The sequence below is a fragment of the Pagrus pagrus genome, assembly GCF_965226575.1.
Source record: "Pagrus pagrus genome assembly, chromosome: 24".
NCBI lineage: Eukaryota > Metazoa > Chordata > Actinopteri > Spariformes > Sparidae > Pagrus > Pagrus pagrus.
The window spans coordinates 14,558,945-14,582,232 of NC_140206.1; positions in this window are offsets into that span (position 1 = coordinate 14,558,945).

Here is a 23,288-nt window from a genome sequence, read left to right on the forward strand (position 1 = left end):
TGAAAATTTTACCTAAACAAACAAACAAACAAATCTCAGGCCTTGACACCTCAACCTGTACTATGAGAAACATCCTTTCAAATTGCATCCAACAGTTATTCAGTCATTTGCCCTTTTCCATTCTTGGGGGTAATCAGGACCAGGTTAACGAAACAAAAAGACAATGACAAATTAGGCCAGCAAATAAGTAATGCGCGGTAGCAGCAGCAGCCTCTACGACAGCATTCTCGCATCATAGCCTAGGTGAGGCTGAAGTAAAGCCTCAGTCTGCTGTAGGCCTGGAAGCAACTTCAAAGTGGAACAAAGTCCTAAAACCTTGAACTGGGAAGAGGAGAGTTAATTGAGAGCATATCATTTCCAGATGGCCCACAAAAATCGGTGAGAGATGATTAAACTGCTAAGAAGCAATGGAAATCCCTGGCAATTAGGCCAGATAGCTGCCATATGCACTAGACTAGGTTAAACTGCTTCAGACTTGCTTCTTTTAGCTTGTAGATCCGACATTCATCCTGTTTCATCACCACAAACAGACTGCGTTCTCATCTGATGGATACCATTTATGGAGCTACATATGCTTACCTTCTTTACACACACTGATACAGACAGAAAGACAAGCAGAACCTGAACACTACCCATCGCACTGTCAGACAAATGGTTTCACATATACATCCCTAACAAGTTAGCTGATGATAAAGGGAATATTAGTTCGGAACTGACAGGAATGAGAGATAATAAATAATGAAGGGTGCAGATAATACTGCTGCATGTCTGGTGTTCAAGCCGATGGGCAGCAGCCTCGAAGATTTATAACACAACTCCACTTGTCTGCATCGGCTGACTCAACCTGCTCCCTGTTGCAGTTCACATCCAGTTCCACATCAATGAATTGAAGTCAAGGAAGACTCTACTTTAACAGTATGCCTCAGACCAAGTACTTAATGGATTGTCTATCAGCGTCTTTCTCCCCCACACAACTTTTCTAAACAGACAATCCAACAATTACGCCCACGTCACATAGCAGTTGATGAGGTGTGCAGAGATGAGAATGAAGGCAGGGTTTGTCTCCTCAAGTTCACCTTTTTAATTCTTCACACTGCTACTTCCTGAAGTTCCTTGAAAGGAGAAACCATCCAAAAGTCCATCCATCGCTCTATCCATCTATTTTCATTGATCAGGTTGGCAGCCGGCAAAGTAGGGTACTCCAGATGTCCCTCTCCAGTATCTCTTGGGGCATCCTGAGACATTCTCAGACAAGATGAGCTATGAAATATAGCGAGTTTTGGGTCCACGCTGGGGTCACGCCAAAGATAACCTTCAAAGGAAGGCACCAAGGGAGGCATCTGTATCAGATGACTGAACTGCCTCAGCTGGTTCCTTGCGATACTCCCTCTGAATGCCTGGACTATGCACCCTATCTCTTACGCTGAGGCAAGACACCCTGTGGAGGCAACTCATTTTGTCCGCTTGTATCCGCAATCTCATTCTTCCGGTCACTGCCAAGAGCTCATGATAATAGGTGAGGGTTGAAACGTAGATTGACATGTAAATCGGACGTGTGCAATGTGACCCCCTTCCATATGATTTATTGCATTTTGAGTGGGGCCATTTGGAACAGGTGTAAACATTTTGTATGTGGTTGAACACTTGGCAAAGTCCAACTGTGATGTCACAGTGGAACAAACATAACCAACTGTGATGTCATTTCTTTCTACTGCAGCACCCTCCTTGTTGTTTGTTAAAGATGGATGCATACATTTTGCTTAACATCAACCTGTCATTCCTGCAGAAGTATTTTTTTAATTACTCCAGATTAAATAAAAGTGGTGGTCAAAAAAGACAAAGTCGAGACAGTAAGTAATATTTTTCTGTCACTGGCAGACCACCTGACTCTCTTTGAATCATCTGAATACAGCAGCTTCCACCGTTCCTGAGCTCCATTTAGGTTAAAACAAATGCCAAGACTCAAAGTATTTGACCCAAGCCTTCTCCAAGCACATATCATAACAGGCATCCGCACTCTGCTCCTTTCACGGTCGCCGAGCGTATGAGTATCAGATGTAATGTACATGGATACTTCTGCTTTTGGAAGCGTTCTGAGCACAGGTCTCAATGCAATCCACCTTTTGGAGAGAAGACACTCAGTGGTCATGGAAAAATAAGCCTCCCTTCAAAAAAAAGCAATTTCCCGCAATCACGGTGGCTTTGCTGTACTTAGTTAATCTAAATAAAAAGGGTAAGTTATTTGTATTTGTCTAATTTGATTAACTGGAAGAGTTTAGAAGATTTTTCCATCCAAACCATTCCAATCCTGGTACACAGGGAAACAGTGTGGTTTAGTTGGTAGCCTCTAAATGGTTTCAAAAAAGGCATCAAGTCGTGTTATTTTCATAGAATATCGATTGATTTTAGTTTGCCAACATTTTCATCAGGAGTCTGCCACCAGCTTCAACCTCAAGACGGAGTACAGAGGCTACATTTTGTGGTCTTGGACATCTCAGAGCTTTGTGGCTGGCAAGAGGAGCTCAAACAAGACACACAAAATTGAGTGCAGCAGACCACAAAAATGACAAACCACTTTTCTGAAGAGTAAATTCTCCACGGTGCCCTCCCCTTTCTCTTAACCAACATGACTTTAACGAGGAAAAAAACACCCACAGACACTCCTAACATCATCAATCCATTACTCTCAACACATTCCAGGAGTTACTTGATGATGAAGTGGTGGAATTTTTTTGGTGTGCCCAGTTTTCCGCATATATCTTTTCTCTGACACAGATTCATAGATTTCACGGAATGACTGTACGCCTGTGCAAGATCGGAAAAATAAGAACTGAAGTAATCACACTCCTCAGTGCAATCTACGACCAAAATAACAAGGAAGCAGCAGAAAGGTGCTAAGTTCAGACATCCTTAGGCCTTTATGTCCCTGTGTCTGTCTGGGTTCCTTCCAAAGACCTTAAATTGGTGGTGTAAGTGTGCATGCCTTTCTGTTAGGGATGATCTGTTCACCCAACTACATTCTGTATCTGCACTTGGAACAGATGCAGCTTAACGCGAGCTTCATTCGGCTCCAGCGGACTTGCATGTCAGTTCCCCGCAGAACGATTGCAAAGTATTTATTCTGGCAATGTTTTTTGTCCAATATTACACTGCCAGACTTGAAGAGGCAGCATGGTTCCCACAGAATGTTTCTGGTCTCTGACCCCTTTGTTTAAAATCCTTTCATCCTCACAATGGGTGCAAGTCAATGATTTTGAGTGCAAGGCTTTTGTGACCACATCCTTGGAGCTGTGATAGACTAGGGACCAGTCCAGGCTGTACTCTGCTTCTTGCCTACTGCGACCTGGGATATATAGTCCAGCCCTCTGCAAACCTGCACAGGATCTGCACATTAAGACAACAGATGGATGGATGAAAAGAGGACGGCATTTCTTGAGGTACATCCAAATTATTCATTGTTGGCAGAATTAAAACCAATCAGCAGACAAGACCATTGATATCGGATGATTCTGCAAAACCCTGGATGGTATTAAATGCCAAGGTTTTTTAAAATTCTCATTAACAAATATCTTGTTAAAGGTTAAAGGAAACTGTGGTAGGGGCTAATAAAATACAGTCAATGTGAGGTTAGGCTTAGGAAATAATAATAATGAACTTTATTTCTATAGCGCCTTTCAAAACCAAAGTTACAGGGTGCTTCACAAAATATAATGCCATACAATATAGGTGCAAAGCTAGCGAATCATAGAGAAATAAAACAAAATAAACCACTGAATAGACATTATCTTGTCTGTACAGGTGTGTGAAAGTAAAACACTTATTATATTGTAGATATGTATTTAATTGTGCTACATAAATGTAAACCTTGGAGGTGAATGGTGGATGTGCTGCACGGCCCTCCATTGTGGAAATGAATCTTGAAGTGCAGTATCGTCTAATAAAGGTGTGATTTCTGGGACAGTGGGCTGCATATTCCATGTTTTCCTAACATATTCGGAGAAAGGTCATGGCTTTGGCTGTTTCATATTTAACCGAAACCACAATATTTAATAACCTTAACAAAATGTTTTAACCTCAGTCGAACAACATGTGGGACACAGCTTTCCACTGCTTTAATTCATAATTGACCTCCTTTTCATGATTTCTGTTCAGCACAAAAAATATTTCCAGTCGACAACTAAAACATTTCCTCATGTGACGAAGCAAATTAGTAGAACGTGAATTTATTTTTTTTAAGGTGAAGCGGATGGACGGTGAAGAATCAGGTCACCACAAGTGCTGCTGCGGTGCACAATCGTGGAAAAATCCAGCCAGGGTCCCATCACAGCTGGAGGGGAAACTTTGTTGACAAACACAGACGATGGTGATCCTCATTTCTTCCACCAGCCCCCTTTTATGAATCTTCTCTCTGTCTGCTCATGTCTCTGTTGGTCCGAGGGATCCCACACAAATAAAAGCAGGGCAAACCATAAACTCTGTGCTGGCAGGGCCCTAACTGGGTCACCGTCCTCGTCTTTGCCTGGCTTTATTTTTTTCTGCTTCGGATATCACCCAGGAAGGAGCACGTGAAATTTGTGTTCCCACTCGGGATGAAAAAGATGTCGCCCGACAGCATTTCTATTCATAATACCAAAGTGTGGATGGTAACGAACAATGCCAAAATGCTATGAAGGTGTTAAGACAGCCAAAACATTCTTCACTGATTCCTGCCAGCAGTAATTCTGTATATAAAAGGGGATAAGAGGTAGTTGGAACCCTGCACGCCTGCTTGTTTATACTTCGACAACTCTTCTGCTTGTTTTCACAAGTCTAAGCAACCATGAAAGTACAGTAAGAGGTCCAGTCTGCAGAAATATTGTCCTGTAATGCACTGTGTCTCCGGCTTAACTGCAATCATGAGACATATTAAAATCCTCTGTGGGGGTACATGAGCTGTCATTCAATCGTAAATAAGGTTGTTTTCTTTAGCAAGAATAAGTGTGTTTTTTATCATAAGACACAGCGGGTGTTATTTTTGGGTTATTCCTGCTGACACACACTTATGGAGTGTTACAGCTTTGGAAGCAAACAAGAAATTAACACTTTGGTGTATGAGGCAAAGCCTTGAACAGCAGAACACAGCTACAGCACTGCTCCACTTCCCTATCAGCGATGTTAAAGCAGGTATAAAGACAATCACCCTTCTTTGCCTCAGAGAACACACTGACCATTTCTGTCCAGTTTCTTGCTTGCGATTACAGATACGACACATTTATTTATGCACGTTTACATCTTTGCTCTCTCTCCGTAAGAACTCCGACTCACATACACTTCGCATAGCCAACTGGTCAGCCTCAGGTAGTGCTGGAAGCTACACTCATCCAGACGCCGAGATTCATCATTCAGAGTTCGGTGTTTTTGGTGAAAATAAACAGAAGCTGGAGACAGGACAGAAAATGTGGTCTCAGGTCTGGAAGTCACTAACTTTGTATAGCCAACCATCACCCACATCACCTCCTGTGCAGCAGGGGATAGTTCCAAGATAAAGATAAAAGTTTGGATTCATATTGTTTGAGTCATGGAGGCTAGGGGAACAACAGGTTCTCCTGCTGTGTATGTGACATTTAGTCCACTTCTGGTGCCTCCTTAAGTGCTTTAATAAGGTTTATTGTTGGCAGGCCTTGGTAAACTGCTCCAGAGGGCATGCAGGGTGCAGGGGGTCCTTTGAGGAAAAAGGCACGGAGGAGGACCAGCGTGGCACGCCAGCCTCCCTGCTGCGCCCTCAAAGTGTGGCTGCAACCCTGCTGGTTGGACTTCAAAGCACCTACCGTCTCTTACACACAAACATCAGACTCAGATAGCTCAGGACAGAGTGTGTGTGTGTGTGTGTGTGTGTGTGTGTGTGTGTGTGTGTGTGTGTGGAGGATAAATGTTTATTGCTTGACTAAATGCATTTGCATCATCTTGTGTGCATGTGCCTAATAGTGTAGTATCGGCCTGTGTGAGCACGGCTGAGTGAGAGTGAGTGTGTGTGTGCGCACAAGACAGCAAAACTCGTGATGTGTAAAGCGTTTGTGAGGGTTTACCCATGCGTGGTCGGCGATCAGAGCTCGTCTGTGGACAGTAAGTAGCCGACAGAGTACTAATTGGTGCGCTGACGAGGACGTAACAATGCGATAAACTGTGTTGACAGGAGGGAGAAGAAAGAAGAAGAGTTTATTTTAAAGACTTCCATTTAAATGTTATTTTAGTCCCTGTTAGTCATGCCAAGAAATTCCCCATTTTGTGATGGCAACACTTTATTTCTCACATAAAACAAAGACGTTGTTTACGTGTTATTGTTTTCATAGGCAGCGCTAACCTCCAGACTACAAATCACTTCACTTTGAGTCTCATTCCCAACTCGTCAAATACTGACGCTTTGGGAAGCCACCTGACCCGACCTACAAATACCTATTTATGGCCCCTTTTCGTACGAAAATAGATATGTCAATAACGATATAACCATCAGTGCCCACAAACTTCCATGCGTCCATGTCGTTGGCATGGATGTCCGCGATCGTAAACTTTAACAAAATGTGTACAAATAGGTGCAAAATGAACGCAGAGTATGGAAAGCATGTATCGAATGTTGAGCGTAAATGAGCCTTCACAATAACAAAACCAATTCTTGTATAATACCAAAAACTTACCATTGGCACGTCAAACTTCCTAGCTAGCCTAGCTAACTGCACATGCGAATGGCTACTGACAAGAAAAAAATTCATTCATTCATGGCTGATTCTTAAAGTGAACTCTTGATGGAAGTTACTATATATTGTGCTAAACAAAAGGAACTTTAAACTTTTTAAAACTTGTTTTTTTTTTTACAGCTACAGTAACTTCGTGTTCCTGAGAAATATTCAGCCTTGAAAAGTGTCAGCGTTTGTCCTTCTCAGCTCAAAGGAAAGAGCCTGGCATGGACGGCACAAGCAGAAGAAAGGAAAACAGAGAGGAGAGTAGATGAGAAGTGAGGATACGAGAAATGCAGACTGGAGGGACGGGGAGGTTTTCAGGAGGGGGGGGGGATGTTGATGGGAGCCTGGCACCAGCGGGGTGGCAGGGGTCTGCAGGAGCGGCATGTTCACAGAAACTTTCTCTGTGGCTCTTTATCTGTGGGCTGGCAGCACTTCAATGCAGGGCCTTATCAGCATAATGGACACAGGGGAGAGGACACGACGAGAGAACACACTCGGCACATAGTCAAGAACACAATGAGCGACTACGTGCACGTGAATGAATTTATGCGTGGAAGGTAGCGCACACAGACTTGCTCTCTCTATCCTGTCTTTTTTTTTTTTTTCTCATGCAAGCCAACTTCATGTTTCACTTCCTTTCTGTACGTAGTGGACCTTCCTCTGCACAGTTTCACCAGCAATCATATAGAACTTGAGAGGGTTTTACGCAAGATTTCACCCCACTGGACCTCATTGCGCAACGTCCTTCACTTTTACAAGCTTTCTGCTCCACATCCGACTGTCTTTCAGGCTCTTAAAAGTGTGTGCATTAAGCCTCAAGAGACAGTGTTAACAGTCAAGACAAGAGTCACTTTAGATAGGACTTCCTCCCAGCTGGTTTTGTTGATGGGGCAGTGACCTGCATTGGGCGATAATGGACTTGGGTGGTCAAAAAGGGACATTGTGGCTCAGTGGGCAAAGGTGATTAATCCTTCCTGTCACATTTCTGTCGTGTAAGAGAAATGGGAGCGGGTTAAGACGAAGGTTGACCAAAAAAGACTAAACAAGGACAATTGGGTGGTTGAGAAAGAGCAGTAAAAGAACGGTCGTAAACCGATTCAGAGTTGAGATGGGGACAAAACGTGAGGGCAAAGAACCGGGGAACGCGAGGGAGATGGACGACTGAGAGCTGACAGAAACAAAAATAATGCGACACGAGGAGGAAGTGAGTAGATGAAGAAGAGTCCGGCCAACATAAACTGTTATGCTCCTCTCCCATTAAAACACCCTAGTAAGTCCATGTGATGGCTTGGCAGTGTACAAGAAGAGTGTACAAGTGCAAGCCTTTGTAAACAAAACACGAAAAAGAGAAGACGAATAAATGGAATTGATGTATTCAATAACACATTGTTTTATGTTATGGAATAAATCACAATGGTTCCCTTGAGGAAAAGAGCCAAGCTTCTGATCCCAGAGGCTTTTTGAATGCTTACACCAGCTGGGAACATCCGTGTTTCCTTTTCTTCTAAATTACTCCAGGCTGTTGTTGAAAATAACAATGTGTCTTGGTCAGTTTTGCTTGCGTGGTGAAATAAGGGTTAAGAAGTCTGCGGCTTCGCCATTCCGTCCTCAAAGGACTGCGAGGACACAGAGAAAAGGGAAGGCAGAGTCCAGGAGCCACCCAGGCACTGGTTGTTTACCCCTGTGGCAAACAAATCCCCCCATCTGGAGGCTGGTGATCACAAGGATGGAGATGAAGAGGAAGACAAAAAGGGCATAAAGGAGGGTGAGGACCAACATTGTGTCCATGTGTTTACAAGCAAACCTGACTGTATTCATGAATATGTGACAGTAAGATGGATATTCATTGATTTATCCAAGAAGATAGATACACATTTATACCACTCTGATATTTATATTTATGTTGGCCATTTACTGGTATGATGAGTTACTAATTACTTAATCATTAGTTGCTCTTTTGTGTACCTTCAAGCAAAATGAAACATAATACTAAGTAGTTACCCAGTAACTCCTTAAATACTACCTACTTATGTCTCATTTTACTTGACGATACACCAAAAGAGTAACTAATGATTAACTCCTCAGTATGATATCTCACTTTACTCTAAGGTACACAAAAAGAGTAACTAATGATTAAGCAACTAGTAATAAGGAATTCTGTGTGTCTGTGTTTGTACCTTAGAGTAAAGTGAGACATCATACTGAGTAGTTACCCAATAGACACATTAAATACTAATTACTTAAACATTAGTTACTCTTTTTGTATATCTTCAAGTATAAAGAGACATAAGTTGTATTTAAGGAGTTACTGGGTAACTACTCAGTATTATGTTTCACTACTTTTTGCCAATCTTCAGGTGGTTGATAGTTAATCAGGAACAACTAATGAAGAAAGTAGTCAGTATGTCGATTCAAATATATATGAACAAATCATTACGTAATGACTCATTATTGTAGTATCACCCAGTCTGTCTGCCAGTAACACAGCATCTACTATATTGTCCTCGAACCACCTCATTCAGGAATTACTCATTAATGATCATTTACTATCAAGTCGTTACTGGTTCACTGCTTACTCTCTCCTCAGTAACTACTCATATTTTAATGTATCTTATTGTAAAGTGTTACCGATTGGCTATATTTGTATAATTATGATAGTTTTTCCCACTGCCTGACACCGACTCAGTTTCCGACTTATCCGGATTGGATAAATCATAAAATTGATCGAATGAGGATGAATCCTCACAGCCTGAAGGAAGATCCTGCCCAGTTGTCTGGCGGTACAATACGGCACTAAGACAGAGTTTACTTTCTAAAATGGCCTCTGCAGGGGCAGTCAGAATCTCAGATGCACTACAAACCCATCCACAACCCTGAACACCCTTATTTTGCTACATAAAGGTCAAACTACTTCCTGAACTGGCGCTGAGCCTTGGCTTTTGACGTTGTACTGAAACACCAATTTGTTTTTCTGGTGAGTGCAGTCTCAACTCCAGCGAATGGGACTTTTATTTTGAAAGTTCACTGTGGTCTACTGCTTCATCTGCAGTAATTATTCCACGAACATGAGATGAAAACTGACATTGGGATTGAGTCAAATGCTTGAATGTGCCATGCAGCTGTGAAGAGAACTGAGAATCAGAGTTCCTGAAACTCCCAAAGGATACTATGACGAATAATAATAATCAACAAACTACTGGGTTCCAAAGTCTGGCCAACATCCAAACCCAAACATCAACAAGAAGAGGTCAGGGGCTTCAAGTTCTAGTCTATTCCTTTTCTCGAAACATGGCCATTCTCATCCGTGTTTATCTTAGCTTTAACTTGGCCGCAGCTCCAGCCCTCCATTCCAAAATACACTCAATATCCCAGATTTGTTGTGACGTTAGCAAGACGCTGACGTTGGTTGATCGCAACACAAAATCTCCCAAGCTTTGAGCGAGCGGTGTGATTGGTGAATCATGTGAGTTTTCCGATAAGTGGGAAGGGACGTCCTGATTTGACGAGGACTGACGTTGTGCTGAGGTGACGCTCGGTCGTAAAGCTGCTGAACATGAATCAGACATCCTCTCCGAGTGATAACAGCTTGAAATAATGGGAACAAATGTTCCCTACATCAGTTTAACATTCAGCCTGCTTGTTGTTTTAATCTCCACGATGACTAATCAACTGAAACTGAGATAAAGAACACAAACATATTCCCCAGCCTTTCTCAATGAGTCCCTGTAATCGCAATTTCAGTGCAATCACTTTTTTCTGGAGATTCTAAATCTTGGCACACGCTTCATATTTCCACTCCTGCAATCTGTTTTCATTAAGTCCGTGTCTGAAAGAAAAAGAAGGCATTTTTTCATCGCCAGAGTACACTAATCCGTGTCAAGTATGAAAGAAGACGAAGGCAATGCATCGTTGTTGGCGTAGAAGTGGCTGAATTAAGTTGTTTTGGTTTGATCCCACTTGATCTAAAGAGTAGAGACGCGAAAAACAACAATTCCCTTCAATTACCCATTAACTGTGCATAATGACAGAGAAATATGCAGTAAAGGACAACAGACACACAGCCTGTGTTCCTATACTTGTGAGGACCTTCACTAACTACAGTTCAATCTGCCTCATTCTAATCTTAAAGGGTCATTTTGGTTTATTTTTCGTTTCTGAAAACGTCACTGAATACTGAATACTCAAACTGGCTTTAACGTGAGCTAACAGTAGCGTGAACAGAGGTTACATTAGTGTCTAATCGTCACAGTTTACAGATTGAGGAGATTCATGGGCCCACTTTGACCAGTTGTTCTTAAATCTGTTTCTTTTCTTCCCTATCTGTGTAGGGACTGTGTGTGTTGTACTGCCTTGACATCAGATTATCTTAGTGTGTGTGTGTGTGTGTGTGTGTGTGTGTGTGTGCGAGCCCCAGACTCCCCTGCAGGTCCCCTCTCCTGTCAGAGCGGTGGTCCTGCGGTGTGTCTCGCCGGTCCTGTTATCTCATGTTTCTCTCATCTGGCTATTGTGTCTCCAATCTTCTCTGCTTTATCTAATCTGCTCTCTCTCCGTCTTTACCTCTCTGTGTCTCTCACCCGCAGGTCCCTCAGGTTATTAGTTTGATGTGCTTGATCTTGAAGGTCTTTCATCCCGGCAGAAACACGCGAAGAGGCACTACGGCTTAGTTGCAGCTGGAAAGACAAGTTGGGAGCATGCTTGACCAGTGTTAGCCTTAGTGTATTTTTTGATCACTGCAATGCTAAACATCAACTTTGCCACATATGGCCGCCAATGCAGCAGATCTCTTCCTATGCACATTTTTCCCTTTCCAAGTTTTTTGCCTTTTCCCTCTCTTTGTGATCTTACTGCAACAGCCAATACTGGATTAATTAATTCACATATTTTATTCTCACTCCGAATTGCCAGAGTCCTGAACTTGACCTTCTCTTGCACAAAAAGTGTGTCACCTGACTGACCAATCGGCGAGCAGCTGACCCAGCAGTTCCTCACAACTCACCCTGTGTGGGTGGTGTATGTTTGGGGTTATCCTGTGTGCCGATACACACTTTACTTTGGCCGAAGGCAGATATCTCAAACAGCATTCATCACATATGGCTGTCTGACTCTGTGTGTGTTTGTGTGTGTGTGTGAGAAGCCTTGAGGCCATTGCCACGGAGCGTCTGACCTCTCCTGACCACCCCCGGGGATGTTTTCCCTCTTTTGGTGAAACAGTGAACAGCACCTTCACTTTCTTTAAAAAGGCACTGTTAAAGATAAAACTGAATGATTTATCAAATGAAATCCATATTTTATTTCGTTCTGTGTCGAGCGACAACCGGCAGCACCGGCAACAACAGTAGTTTTTTCATTCAAGCGCTCAAAACTGAGTCGATGATCAACACCGGTCCACCTTAAGAGATTTTTGCATGCAGTTCTTAATTTCTGCCTGCTGGTGTCAGTGTTGCACCAGGGGAAAATCAACTCCAGACAGCCACTGGAGCCAAGAGGAGGGTCCTGTTTTTAAGGTGGCTCAAGAGCTTTGAGTAACTTTTTCTTCAGTAAGAAAACTGCAGTGTTGAGCAGGTATCACTGTGGAGGGGTCATACAGTGGAAGAAAAGAATACAGAATGTCATGGAGTTTCTAGAAACGTCTCCCCGCCTGTCTTCTTGCAGTGCCTCCATGCTGTTTGTTTTCCGTCCTTTGTGTGTGTACATGTCCTCTCTTGCCTGGCTGTGTCTTGGTGCGGCTGACACAGAGAAAGCAGCTTACAGCTCCTGGTCCCTGCTCGGTCCTGGCCTCGCCGGGCGGCGCGCGCCTGGGGGCCTCCCGGACTGCCACCAACAGGGCTTTATCGGCCCCGAGGATTAATGCGATTTCATCAGGGTCCGGGCCTGCCTGCAGCCACACACACACACACACACACACACACACACACACACACACACACACACACACACACACACACACACACAAATGCATGCATGGTATGCACACATGCTCAGAGAAAGTGCAAGTGGTGAAGTGTGTAGAATTGATTAAAAAGCAGATGTGAATGATGAAGATGTAATTTCTTTACATCAGGCTGCCTCTTCCTGTCTCTTCTCATTTACAACTATTATATGCAGAATGATGTAGATTTATTTGTGTGTAAATGTTCACCGTGAGGTATCACTGGAGCAAAGGTTGCCTGGAGGTGGTGGTGGTGGGCTGGTGGGCTCTGTGTGGACTGAGAGAAAGCCAAACAGCAACAGTTACTAAGGTCTTCTGTGTATGTATGGATGCCTGTGTGCATGTGTGTGTGACTGTGTCAGGTGTTACAGGTCAGGGCTTCACTGGGTTTGTAAATTCACGTCAGCAGAAGAACATCAGACAGCCCTGTTCTTTTCTTCTTCTCTTCTTCTCTGTATGCCTTTGCTGATCCTCTCCAGAAGCTCATGCTGAGGACTCACTCATTGTGGTTACATGATAGCTTTTAATGTTCAGTGACTAATGGGCATAATCCACCATAAGGTTTCAGTTTTGGACGTCAGGATTTTAGTGGCTAATGGCCCATGGGAATAAGGGAAATATACTTACTCTAAAATAACTAAATACAATGTAAATTATAGCTTTAGCTTGGCATATTTGCATCTCACAATTGTAATTGTAATGACATGCATTACTGTATGTATTGTCTCATGTATTTATATGTAATATAAAGGCGAACCAATACTTATATTGACCGATATACACACTTTGCTTTTGACAACTAGAATAGTACCTCCTCCATTACCCAACAGTCCCCTTTAATTCAATCAAGCCTAATCCAATATCAAAGTCCTCTATCACTCTTAATTTTAAACCACTCTAATCTGCTCAACCATAATTTAAGATCACCAGATCTGTAACAGCCAACCACCAGGACAACGAAACAAAGCAGATGGAATCCTGATCTCCATTGCGTGGTGGAAGAATAGTGATAGGTTGATAAAGATATACAAAGTTACACTAAACACTAAAAATAACATTTATTCAAAGCAATAAAAGCACGTAATTACAAACTTTTATGTGAAATAATGCTACACTCGTCGTGGTGGTACTTACTCATAGATGCCAGCCACCTATACGCACCAGATTTTTCAGCAAGATCCATGTGGGGAAACACCCTATCTCACAACGTTCAAAAAAGTGGGAAAGAATTCCTGGATACGTACCAAAAGTCAGTAGGGTCTATTCTGGGTCGAGATCCATCCTCTATACAAGATTTGTGGAAATCCGTTCACTTGTTTTTGTTTAATCCTGGTAACAAACCAACAAACAAACACACATGGGTGAAAACATAACCTCCCTGGCAGAGGTAAGGATATGAGGTTAAACTGATGAACTGAGGCAGAATTTTTTTACAGTATAACACAAACTTTATTATCTAAAATGACGGTCGGGCTCTAATATAAATGTAGCTACACAAGTAGTTTTGGCATAATTTATACACAAAACCAGTTTTCATTGAGATATGAATCATAATTTACATAGTAGGCTGTATTTGGCTTAAAATACCAGAGTCAGACAGTCAGATTCTAACGTATTTTGGGCCAAATAATGGCCCTGGCTGACCTCATTTAGCCTGAAAAAACAATATATGTGGAGCACGGTGGGTTGTAACAGTTGGTGATGAATCAACTTCAGCACTGTGTGAAGCCATGCGGGCCAGTGGCCAATGAAATACTTTCTAGATAACTAACATAGATGCAGAACATCGTTTACGTAACATTTACCTCTCAATCTTCAGGACAGAAGATAAGATCACTGCAGCTGTTGGTACTTTCCATTCTTATCATAGCAGGTATTATATTTTATAAAGCTGTGCAGGGTTTTGGCATCTGACAAGCTTCCAAATTTATGGATGTATTACTTCATCTGGACTTCCGATTTTGCATTTCATGTCTCAACACCATCTGAAGCAACACGCCTCCTACCAACACAGCCTCTTGCATTGTTTCAACGCAGGGCGGTCTTCAATCTTACCTCCTACTAAAAGCTAGTGGCTCTGTCAAGCTGTACTCAGGTGTGGCTTTCATCTAAATGCTACAACGAGCATGCTAACATGATCACAATGACAATGCTAAGATGCTGAAAAGTGCCCTCTTGGATGCCCCAATGGTAGATAAAACATGATACAGTGTGAATAAATGTGATAGCATGCCCTTTAGGGTGAGTCCACCACTGTGTTCACAGGTCAACAAGTACTCCCAATGACTAGTAAACTGACTTTTTCCATGTAAAATTAGTGGGCCAATCCTTTAACTCACTCCTTTTCTTTTTTTTTTTTTTTTTCCACTATCCCGTAGGGTCAAATCTACTTATTTGGTCATGCATTTTTCTATTTCTCACATCGAATCGGTCCAGCCTGTCAGAGCGCCAGTGTTTCTCTTCCAAGTGAACCCTGGCACGCTGAACGTGCGGTGTGAATGCAGTCAGGCCTAAAAAGCAGGGAAATAGCCAGGAAAGTTTGCATTGAATCAAACAGTGTTGACTGTATTCTCCCATATTTCCCCGAATGTTTTATATTACACGCATCGGGTCAATAACACTTTTGCTTTTAGCTCGCTCAAAATAGCTAAATTATACTGAACGAACTGCTTCACAAATCAGGCCTGTAATCTGCCACTGACAGGTGACTGGATAAACTAAACCTCGAATAACTCAACGTATTGAGTGACATTCAAATATCTTATTCCAGCTAATTGAAAACATTATGAAGTAGGTCAGGTCTGACTGAGGGTTCGTGTGTCCTACTTGCTTGCACACAGACGTGTAATGCCTCCTTTCACCCAAAATCTTTAACTCATTCTCTTCTTGACTGAAAGTTTACTTAAGCTTGATTTATACCTGCGAGTGGTGCATGTCTAAACTGGCCTGTCTGTCGGCTGCGGAGGCCTCTCCTTTAGCAAGCGTCAACCCTCTGAACAGCTTAACGCCGGTCTTGCAGCACAGCACTGTGGTTGTTGCCCGCAGCTGACCATCACAATGAAAATACCTCGACTAGACAGTTACCGTACGGCCACATTAAAACGGCTAAAGCTAACATTTGTATCAACCATGTGGCAGAAAAAATAACACCTTGAGGGCTCGGTGTATCATAGTTGTCTCCGTGTGTGAATATCTGTCTGTGTTTATGAATGTGTGTGTTAACGTGTGTGTCTGTGTTATTCGGTCTGTCTGTTTTATGGCTTTTTCGTGCGCCCGCAGGAGTGTACGAGACTATGCGTGTGTGTCTGTGTATTTATGTCTATGTCTGTGTTTGTGTCTGTTTGTGTGTTAATGTGTGCGTGTGTGCGGCTTTCGCTCTCAGGTGTGAGCATGCAGTTTGGCGTTGTGTAGCACTCTACGTGTCTACAGTCCATTTGGCTCAGTGCTGTGAGAGCAGTCTGATTTTTAGTCAAAAACATGTCCTATGTTTAAAAAATGAACTGCTGCAGTTGCATAATCACCAGGAACAAATTCCTTAGTCGACAAAATGACCAAAATTGAGCCATAAACTCTAGATATGTATATATAATGTGTATGAATGTTACCCTCTGACTCAGATGCTTGCTTTAAAAGGATAATTCTAGAAATCCCAGTTTTCTCCAAATTGGGTGCTGAGTGTCTCTGATGTCTGAATACAGTGGCTATTCATAGTAGACTTAAATTACAGTATGTACAGGACAAGGCAATACCACTCTCAGTCAGTTACCTAGCTTAAAGCTGCTGTAAGTGATATAGTTTTATTAAAACAAGTGTTAAATAGCTCTATATTCCAACAGTCATCACTGTTATAGAGTGTCCAGTCAGGAACCCATGTATCTCCTCCACGTGCTCATGCAGTGAAAGAGTAAAAATGTTCTGGTATCCCTGCCCACCTTATCCAATTAGGACAAAGAACTCCAAAAAGTCGCTGCTCGTGCGCTATGTGATAAGGTAGAGAGGAGGCAGGGGGTTGCTAACTGCAAAACAGACAACGATGCTTTAACATACACACATTATACATTATATCTTGTGTTTATTTGCCACAAAACAATATAATTCATGAGGTTTAGAATTTTGTCTTTGGACAGAGCTAGACAAGCTAGTAACAACTTCTGAAAGACAGCTCGTAATCAGAAACACAGCCTCTGATTGGTCGACAAGTCATGGGCACAACTCAAGGCATCATGGGATTGCCAGCTTACTGCTAACAATCATGTTAACAACAAAAAGTCAAAATGGATAAATAATCAGAAAAAACATTTAGCATTTGATTTATCATTATACATTTATTTCAAATGTAATGCTATTACCTAAATCTTATCAGTAAGGCCTTATATTACTCTGTTCCTGCTAAAAGTAATACAAAAAGAATATGAGCTTGCACAGTAGTGTTGATTTTCTCATCTCTTGGCAAAAAACACAAATAACTGTATTGCCCAATATGTCAAAATATTAATTTATCAATGTTGTCTTCCCTATCTATGGCCTGCATGGGCATCAGAAACCTGAATTGGCTCGCTCTGAAGCATACTTACAGTTTTGAGAAGGCACGAGTTTGGCTTACGGTGTACTTAGACTAAACTACTTTAGAACCAACTGATGCGAATCATTTTGGTTTAATGTGTTTAATTTGAATAGGATATCACTTATGACAGATAACTTGCAGTGTCTCCCACACATACAGTTTACTTGGGCTGCCCAGGTTCATCTACAGCCGCCCAAGTATATTTGGCGATCCATTTTAGCATTTTATAGCCAATTGTTTTCACAGTCAAGCCTCACTGTCTCACGTGGACCTTTTTGTTTGGTAGAAAACAGTTCTAACAGAAGATATATTCTCCATCGTATCGGGGTGGAGGCATAAATCTTGTAGTCAAGACATCTCAAAACCAAACTATCAGCATGACACTGCTCTAGGTAAGTAAAAAAATGTTTGTTTAATTGGTGGTCATTGTGCATTGTGAAAGTAATCCCTTACCGCCAGCAGCAAACTTTTAGCCTGTGTACCAGATGCAAATGTAATCAAAGACGTGCAATGCAGCCATACATAGAGTTGAGGGTGTCTGGTAGCAACTCATGAGACTGTGATAGTTGTGAGAACGCAGCCAGATGAGGTCGACCTATTTCTATTAATTCTTACTGAAAGATGAGCGCTTTTTAATCACGGTTTTCGGGGATCCCCTGCCTTCATTCATGGTAATCAAACCGTGCCATAAAACATTATCTCTTCCTGTTTAGAAGGCAATTGCTTTGTTTGCACTGGTTTGGCTTTAAGACCCTTGAGCGGTGCAACGAGACGCAGTCATTAAGAAGTATTACTCCCTCACTGAATGATATATGAATGGAATTTCTTGACATTTGAAGTGTTAATTACAGGCTGCTCTCATCACATCATGGTGTTCATGATTAGCTTTGAATGTATAAGACTATATAACCACATTTGATTCTTCTTGGTTGGCGGGTCTGCGCTGATGCCAAAGGAAATGGATCTTCTAAAGCAGCCTCTTTTATATTAAAAAGCGTTTCAGAAAGCGGCTGCTCTTTAGCGTGATTATAGGTGCCGCAGTGATGCAGCTAAGCGCTTAAGTGGCAAAAAAAACCTGCAGTCTTTGTTAACCCACATAGTTTTGGCTTTCATGCGGCGGTTACCAGTGGGTGTAAAATGGAAATAAAGCTAACAGAAAGAAAGGAAAACCCACAGGCTCGCGCAATGTTTGCATCAAAAGTCAAAAAGTTGGCATATCAAAACCGCAGCAATCATTTTTAATTTTTCTACGGCGGTTGGAACACGTCTGCTAACCAAACACACCGCACGGCTCAAACAACTTGTTGTACAGCATAATCTTTATTTACAGAATGACATTATGTATTGGCGCTGTCTCCAAGCCAAATGTACACTCAGTCGGAGCAATCTATACAAAGCGTTTGAGAGCAGCTGTTAAATAAACTGTCCTCTCTGTCATAATCCCACCTCTTTCTGCACCCCTAACCCTTCCCTTTCTCCTCATATCTGCTCTTTTATTTCCCCCCGCTTGCGTCATTTTCTGCTCCTTTCTCCTTTTATCCTCATTCATTTCCTTCACCTTCTTCTTTCTCACCCTCCTCTCCTCATTCATTCCTACCGTCTCGGACTTGTCCACGAGAGACAATAGCCTCATTGTGATGGTGTTTCGTGGGTGTGTGTTGGACCACACAAGACTGCCGAGCAGAAGAAAAAAAGGCGCGCATCCCTCCTTTTCTCTGTACCTGTAATCATCGCTTAAATCACCGGCGTCTGACAGCTCGTCACCTCGCAGCTTAGATCGAGGAAATACCTCGGGGACTTACATATCCTTTAAGGTGTGCATGCGTGTCTATATGTGTGTGTCTGAGTGGGGAAACAATAGGGGCATTAGGTACCTGTCTCATCGTGGCATTTTAGCGGGAGAGAGGGCGTGGCATGACACTTACACACAGGCTCTATTGTGCATTGTTTTTCACATGCATGGACGGATGGGTGTATTGGTGATGGATGGAGCGCTTTTGGCAGCAGACATAGCGGCACATGTGGCGGCTCATTTCACACAGAACTTGTGAAACGAGCATGAAATCCAAAACTAACAACCGGCGTTGAATGGGAGACGGCATTTATCAGCCTTTTTCGAGTGAAGAGGTTAGCTCAGGGTTAATGCATGTGAAACGCTTGTTTTGTTGTGGCCAAACACATGGCAACAAATAAATGATCGAATGATAAATGATAAGCAGGTTTTAGATGTGTTAACTGCAAGGTGGGGTGCAGAGTTAAGTGCAGAGACAAAGTTTAACATGTGTTTACATCATTGATATGAGCCATGCCGAAAACTGTCTTTGCCGTCCAAGAAAGGACCGTTTTGAATTATGTATTTTGAACACAAAAAAGGCAGCAGCAATAAAAGATATTTTAAGAATAAGCATAAAAATGACCAGACTTGTTATATATTTTGTTGATTTGTGTACTTACATTATCCCAAGTGTTTCCAGCAATGCTCAAATCCAGTGCACGGCCTGTTGCAATGACCTCCTAGAGTCATAAAGTGAGGAAGGAAGGCAGCTAATAAGACTATCCTGGATCTGTCCCTTTGTCTGGATCGGCACCAAACGTTGATAGGGTCTATTCTGGGTTGAGACCCATACTTTGTCCAAGATTTGTGGAAATCTGTTCACTTGTTTTTGTTTAATCCCGGTAACAAACCAACAAACAAATTGACATGGGTGAGAACATAACCTCCCTGGTGGAGGTAAAGATATTTAACTGATGCAGAATGTTTTTACAGTATAACAATAAACTTTATTATCTTAAATGACACTTTTTTCTGCATCATAATCTCTAAAAGAAATGTTTCGTATTGGCGCATATCGGACAATATACACCAATACTGATATATCTGTCAATAAAATGTTTATTTTAATGAATTAAACAAAAACCTTATCTATGAACATTTGAGCCTGAGTCAAATAGATTAGATATTCATCAGCAGCCATCATTTGTGATCATTAGTGAGGTCATAGTTAAGTTAAAGTTTATAGTTAGTTTGATTCTGTTTCCTCTGTCCTGTCAAGTTTACAACTACAGCTTTTAGCTCTGCAGCTTAAATGTGCCATGATATTTGTTACAGTGACATTACTGAGTACATGGAAATGTTTAAAATAACCGTTAGCAGCCTCTCTGTACAGAAAATCAGAGTGTATGCACAGTTTAATATCTGAATGATGCACCCTTTAAATAGCAGGACACACACTGCACCACAGACCAACAAAAAGTCAATGGTGCAGTCATGTTCTGGTGCCTAAAGATAGCAATGCACCATCAATCCTCCTGACCGCAACTCACTTTAAGACCAACACGCCCAGGGGTGCACAGGTGGGCACAAGTGCATCTGCTATTCACACAATGTGGGTGCTGGGCGTGAAAATGACAACTAGCAATGATACTTATAATGCGCTATTCTGCACCAGCCCTTGGTGTTTATTCCTTCAGAAGGTCTGGTTCTGCACCCGACTCTCGCCTCGAAGTGGTGGCTATTGTCCCTCCCACTCCGCCTGGCCCGACCCAAACAACACTTGTCTGATAGAGACATCCGAGGAGTAGAAATTACAAATTGTCGAGTCAGAACCTGATCATCAAGAAGGGCTTGGGTGAATGAGACAATTTCGTCCGCCATGGTCATCTCATTGGTTGCATATTGAAAGATTGACAGACAAGGTTGAGGTTGTCTGAACTGACTCACCATCTTCTTTCACAGATTGTGTCCATAAAACAAAATCAGTGGAAAGAGTTTGCTTAGTTTTAGATAACAAACCTCATTCAATGTCTACATACTCGCCTTTTTCTACGATTTCCAAGGTCAAGAATGCTGATGGAGACCTTGTGATACGGCCAGAAGCTCATAATTGGACGTTACATTTGGATTATCAAACCCAACCCAAAAGTATTTCCAAGGTCAGGAATTTATCGATAATAGAATCATTTCAGTGTCAATGTGCTGCCTCCCTGTCGTTGTTCCTCCTCTCTGTGGAGAGATGACATATATAACCTCCCACTTTGTGATGCATGGATCGTGTTTTCTGGCATCACAACCGCTTAGATTAGAAAAAAGTGTGTCAGTGTTCCTACACAGGACCCAGGTTTATGCCTCTACAGGTCTAAAATCTTTCTGTTCAACAGTCCCATGCCAGACTGGTGATGAATGACTTGCATCCCATCCATAGGCCTAATATGGACCCGAGCTGGCCTGAATTCTGCTAGCTCGAGCTGATTCTCAGCCCAAATTGGCCCAGGTTGGAACCATCAGAACCTTGCCAAATCTGACAGCTATATATGACCTAAAGCTGGATCACATTTGGTCCTCCAGTGCACAGAGCTCGTTGGAGAATTCCTCTACAGCGATGAATTAAATCCATTATTATTATACAGTATAGGTGGAATGTAGCCCTGTTTATAATATACTATTACAACAATGTTGCATTTCCTCATTTTCAAAATGAGGCAGGATCGTTTAAATCGGGAATGAGAGGTTGAATATGTATTTATAGTGTGTGTGCATGTGGACGTGTGTCGGCGCTGAAGGCCACGCAACCATAAATCATACCATAGATTGTAATGTGTTAAAGCTGAGAAAACAATGGTGCGTCGTGTACCTATACTCAGGCACAAGGCAGAGAGGCTTTAAAAGGGGGTTCAATGTAAAAGAAAAAAAACAGCCTAAACCAGAACCTGCTTCCCGAGCTCTGGATTAGATCTAATTAGAACCGTACCAGTAATCTAAAACACATAACCAGTATTATTGTTTAAACTTGTAAAAATATCTTAAAAGATGGGGCTGAATTCCATTTCTGAGAAGGCGACCACGAAAGAAGCACTTTAAACTTCAACATAACATACAATTAACCTGCCAGCACGGCACAGGCTTTTACAGCTTCTCCTTATATAGCCATGATGGCAACCTACAACTGTTACTGGCTTTAGGAGGACATTACCCCCACCTCAGGACATCCACAGTGTATAAATCAGTGTGTATTTGTAGTAAATGTCGGGTTCGAGCTGCGTTTAAGTGCTCCCTGTAACATCCGACTTCCGAGTAAAGAACACACTATTTTTCCTACATTCAAGTGCTCTTGGTCAGGAGAGGGTTTATAGTTTTGTAGCAGGAGACTGAAAAGATTATGTAACTTATGTGTTAAGTTATTAGTCACAAGTTGTATTCAGAGAGACACAAATGAAGAACATCAGTGACGCTTTCGAAGACTGAAAATGGAAACTGGTTATTCATACGTAGATCATCACGCACTCATTTAACAATGACACAAACGTAATTCTTACAGCCACTTGCTGAATGAGGTGTCTGTGTTCTCAGGTTGTGATTTTGATTGCTCGTTTATTTATGGTCAGCTGAGTTCTCATAGTTACGTGTTCCTGAAGGAAGCATTATAACTATAAATTCTACTGCGGTTTCTACAAAACTTCCACTTCTGACACTTTTTACACCTCATTTAAATTTGCCTCATAATTTCCTGCATGTTGGGTTTTCCTTCTCAGTGTTGAGTGAGTGCTGTCCTTATTGGCCAACTCTTTAAAGTCATAATTTAGCAACTTAGCAAAGAAAAATAACAAATAAGCAGTTTTAGAAACTTATGTAATGGACCATTTTATAGTAATAATTGCAAATTTGCCACATCGATCATAAACCCAAACACTTTAGACTCATTTATTGGCTTACAATCGACCATCTTCACACGGCGGCCAGTTTCCTCTGACACAACGCTCAGATTACTGTGTTCCAGGTCCTGTTCCTGACTCATCGGCAACTGAAAAGACAATGGATAGTAAAAATCTAGAGGCACGCCGAGCCATAACTCAAGATAACACAACATATTTGATAACCATTAGCTTTCATTAGACAGCTGCTAATGTTAGCATTCAACCACATCCTGGCTAACGTTCCTGTTTGATAGTGTTACGTGGCAGGAAAGGTGGAAATGAATTCTAAAACATCAACACTCAATGGACACGATGGATTTAATCGAACATTAATGTTAGCTATAAAGTGGTTGAATGCTAACGTTAGCTAGTGGTGTAAACAGGAAAT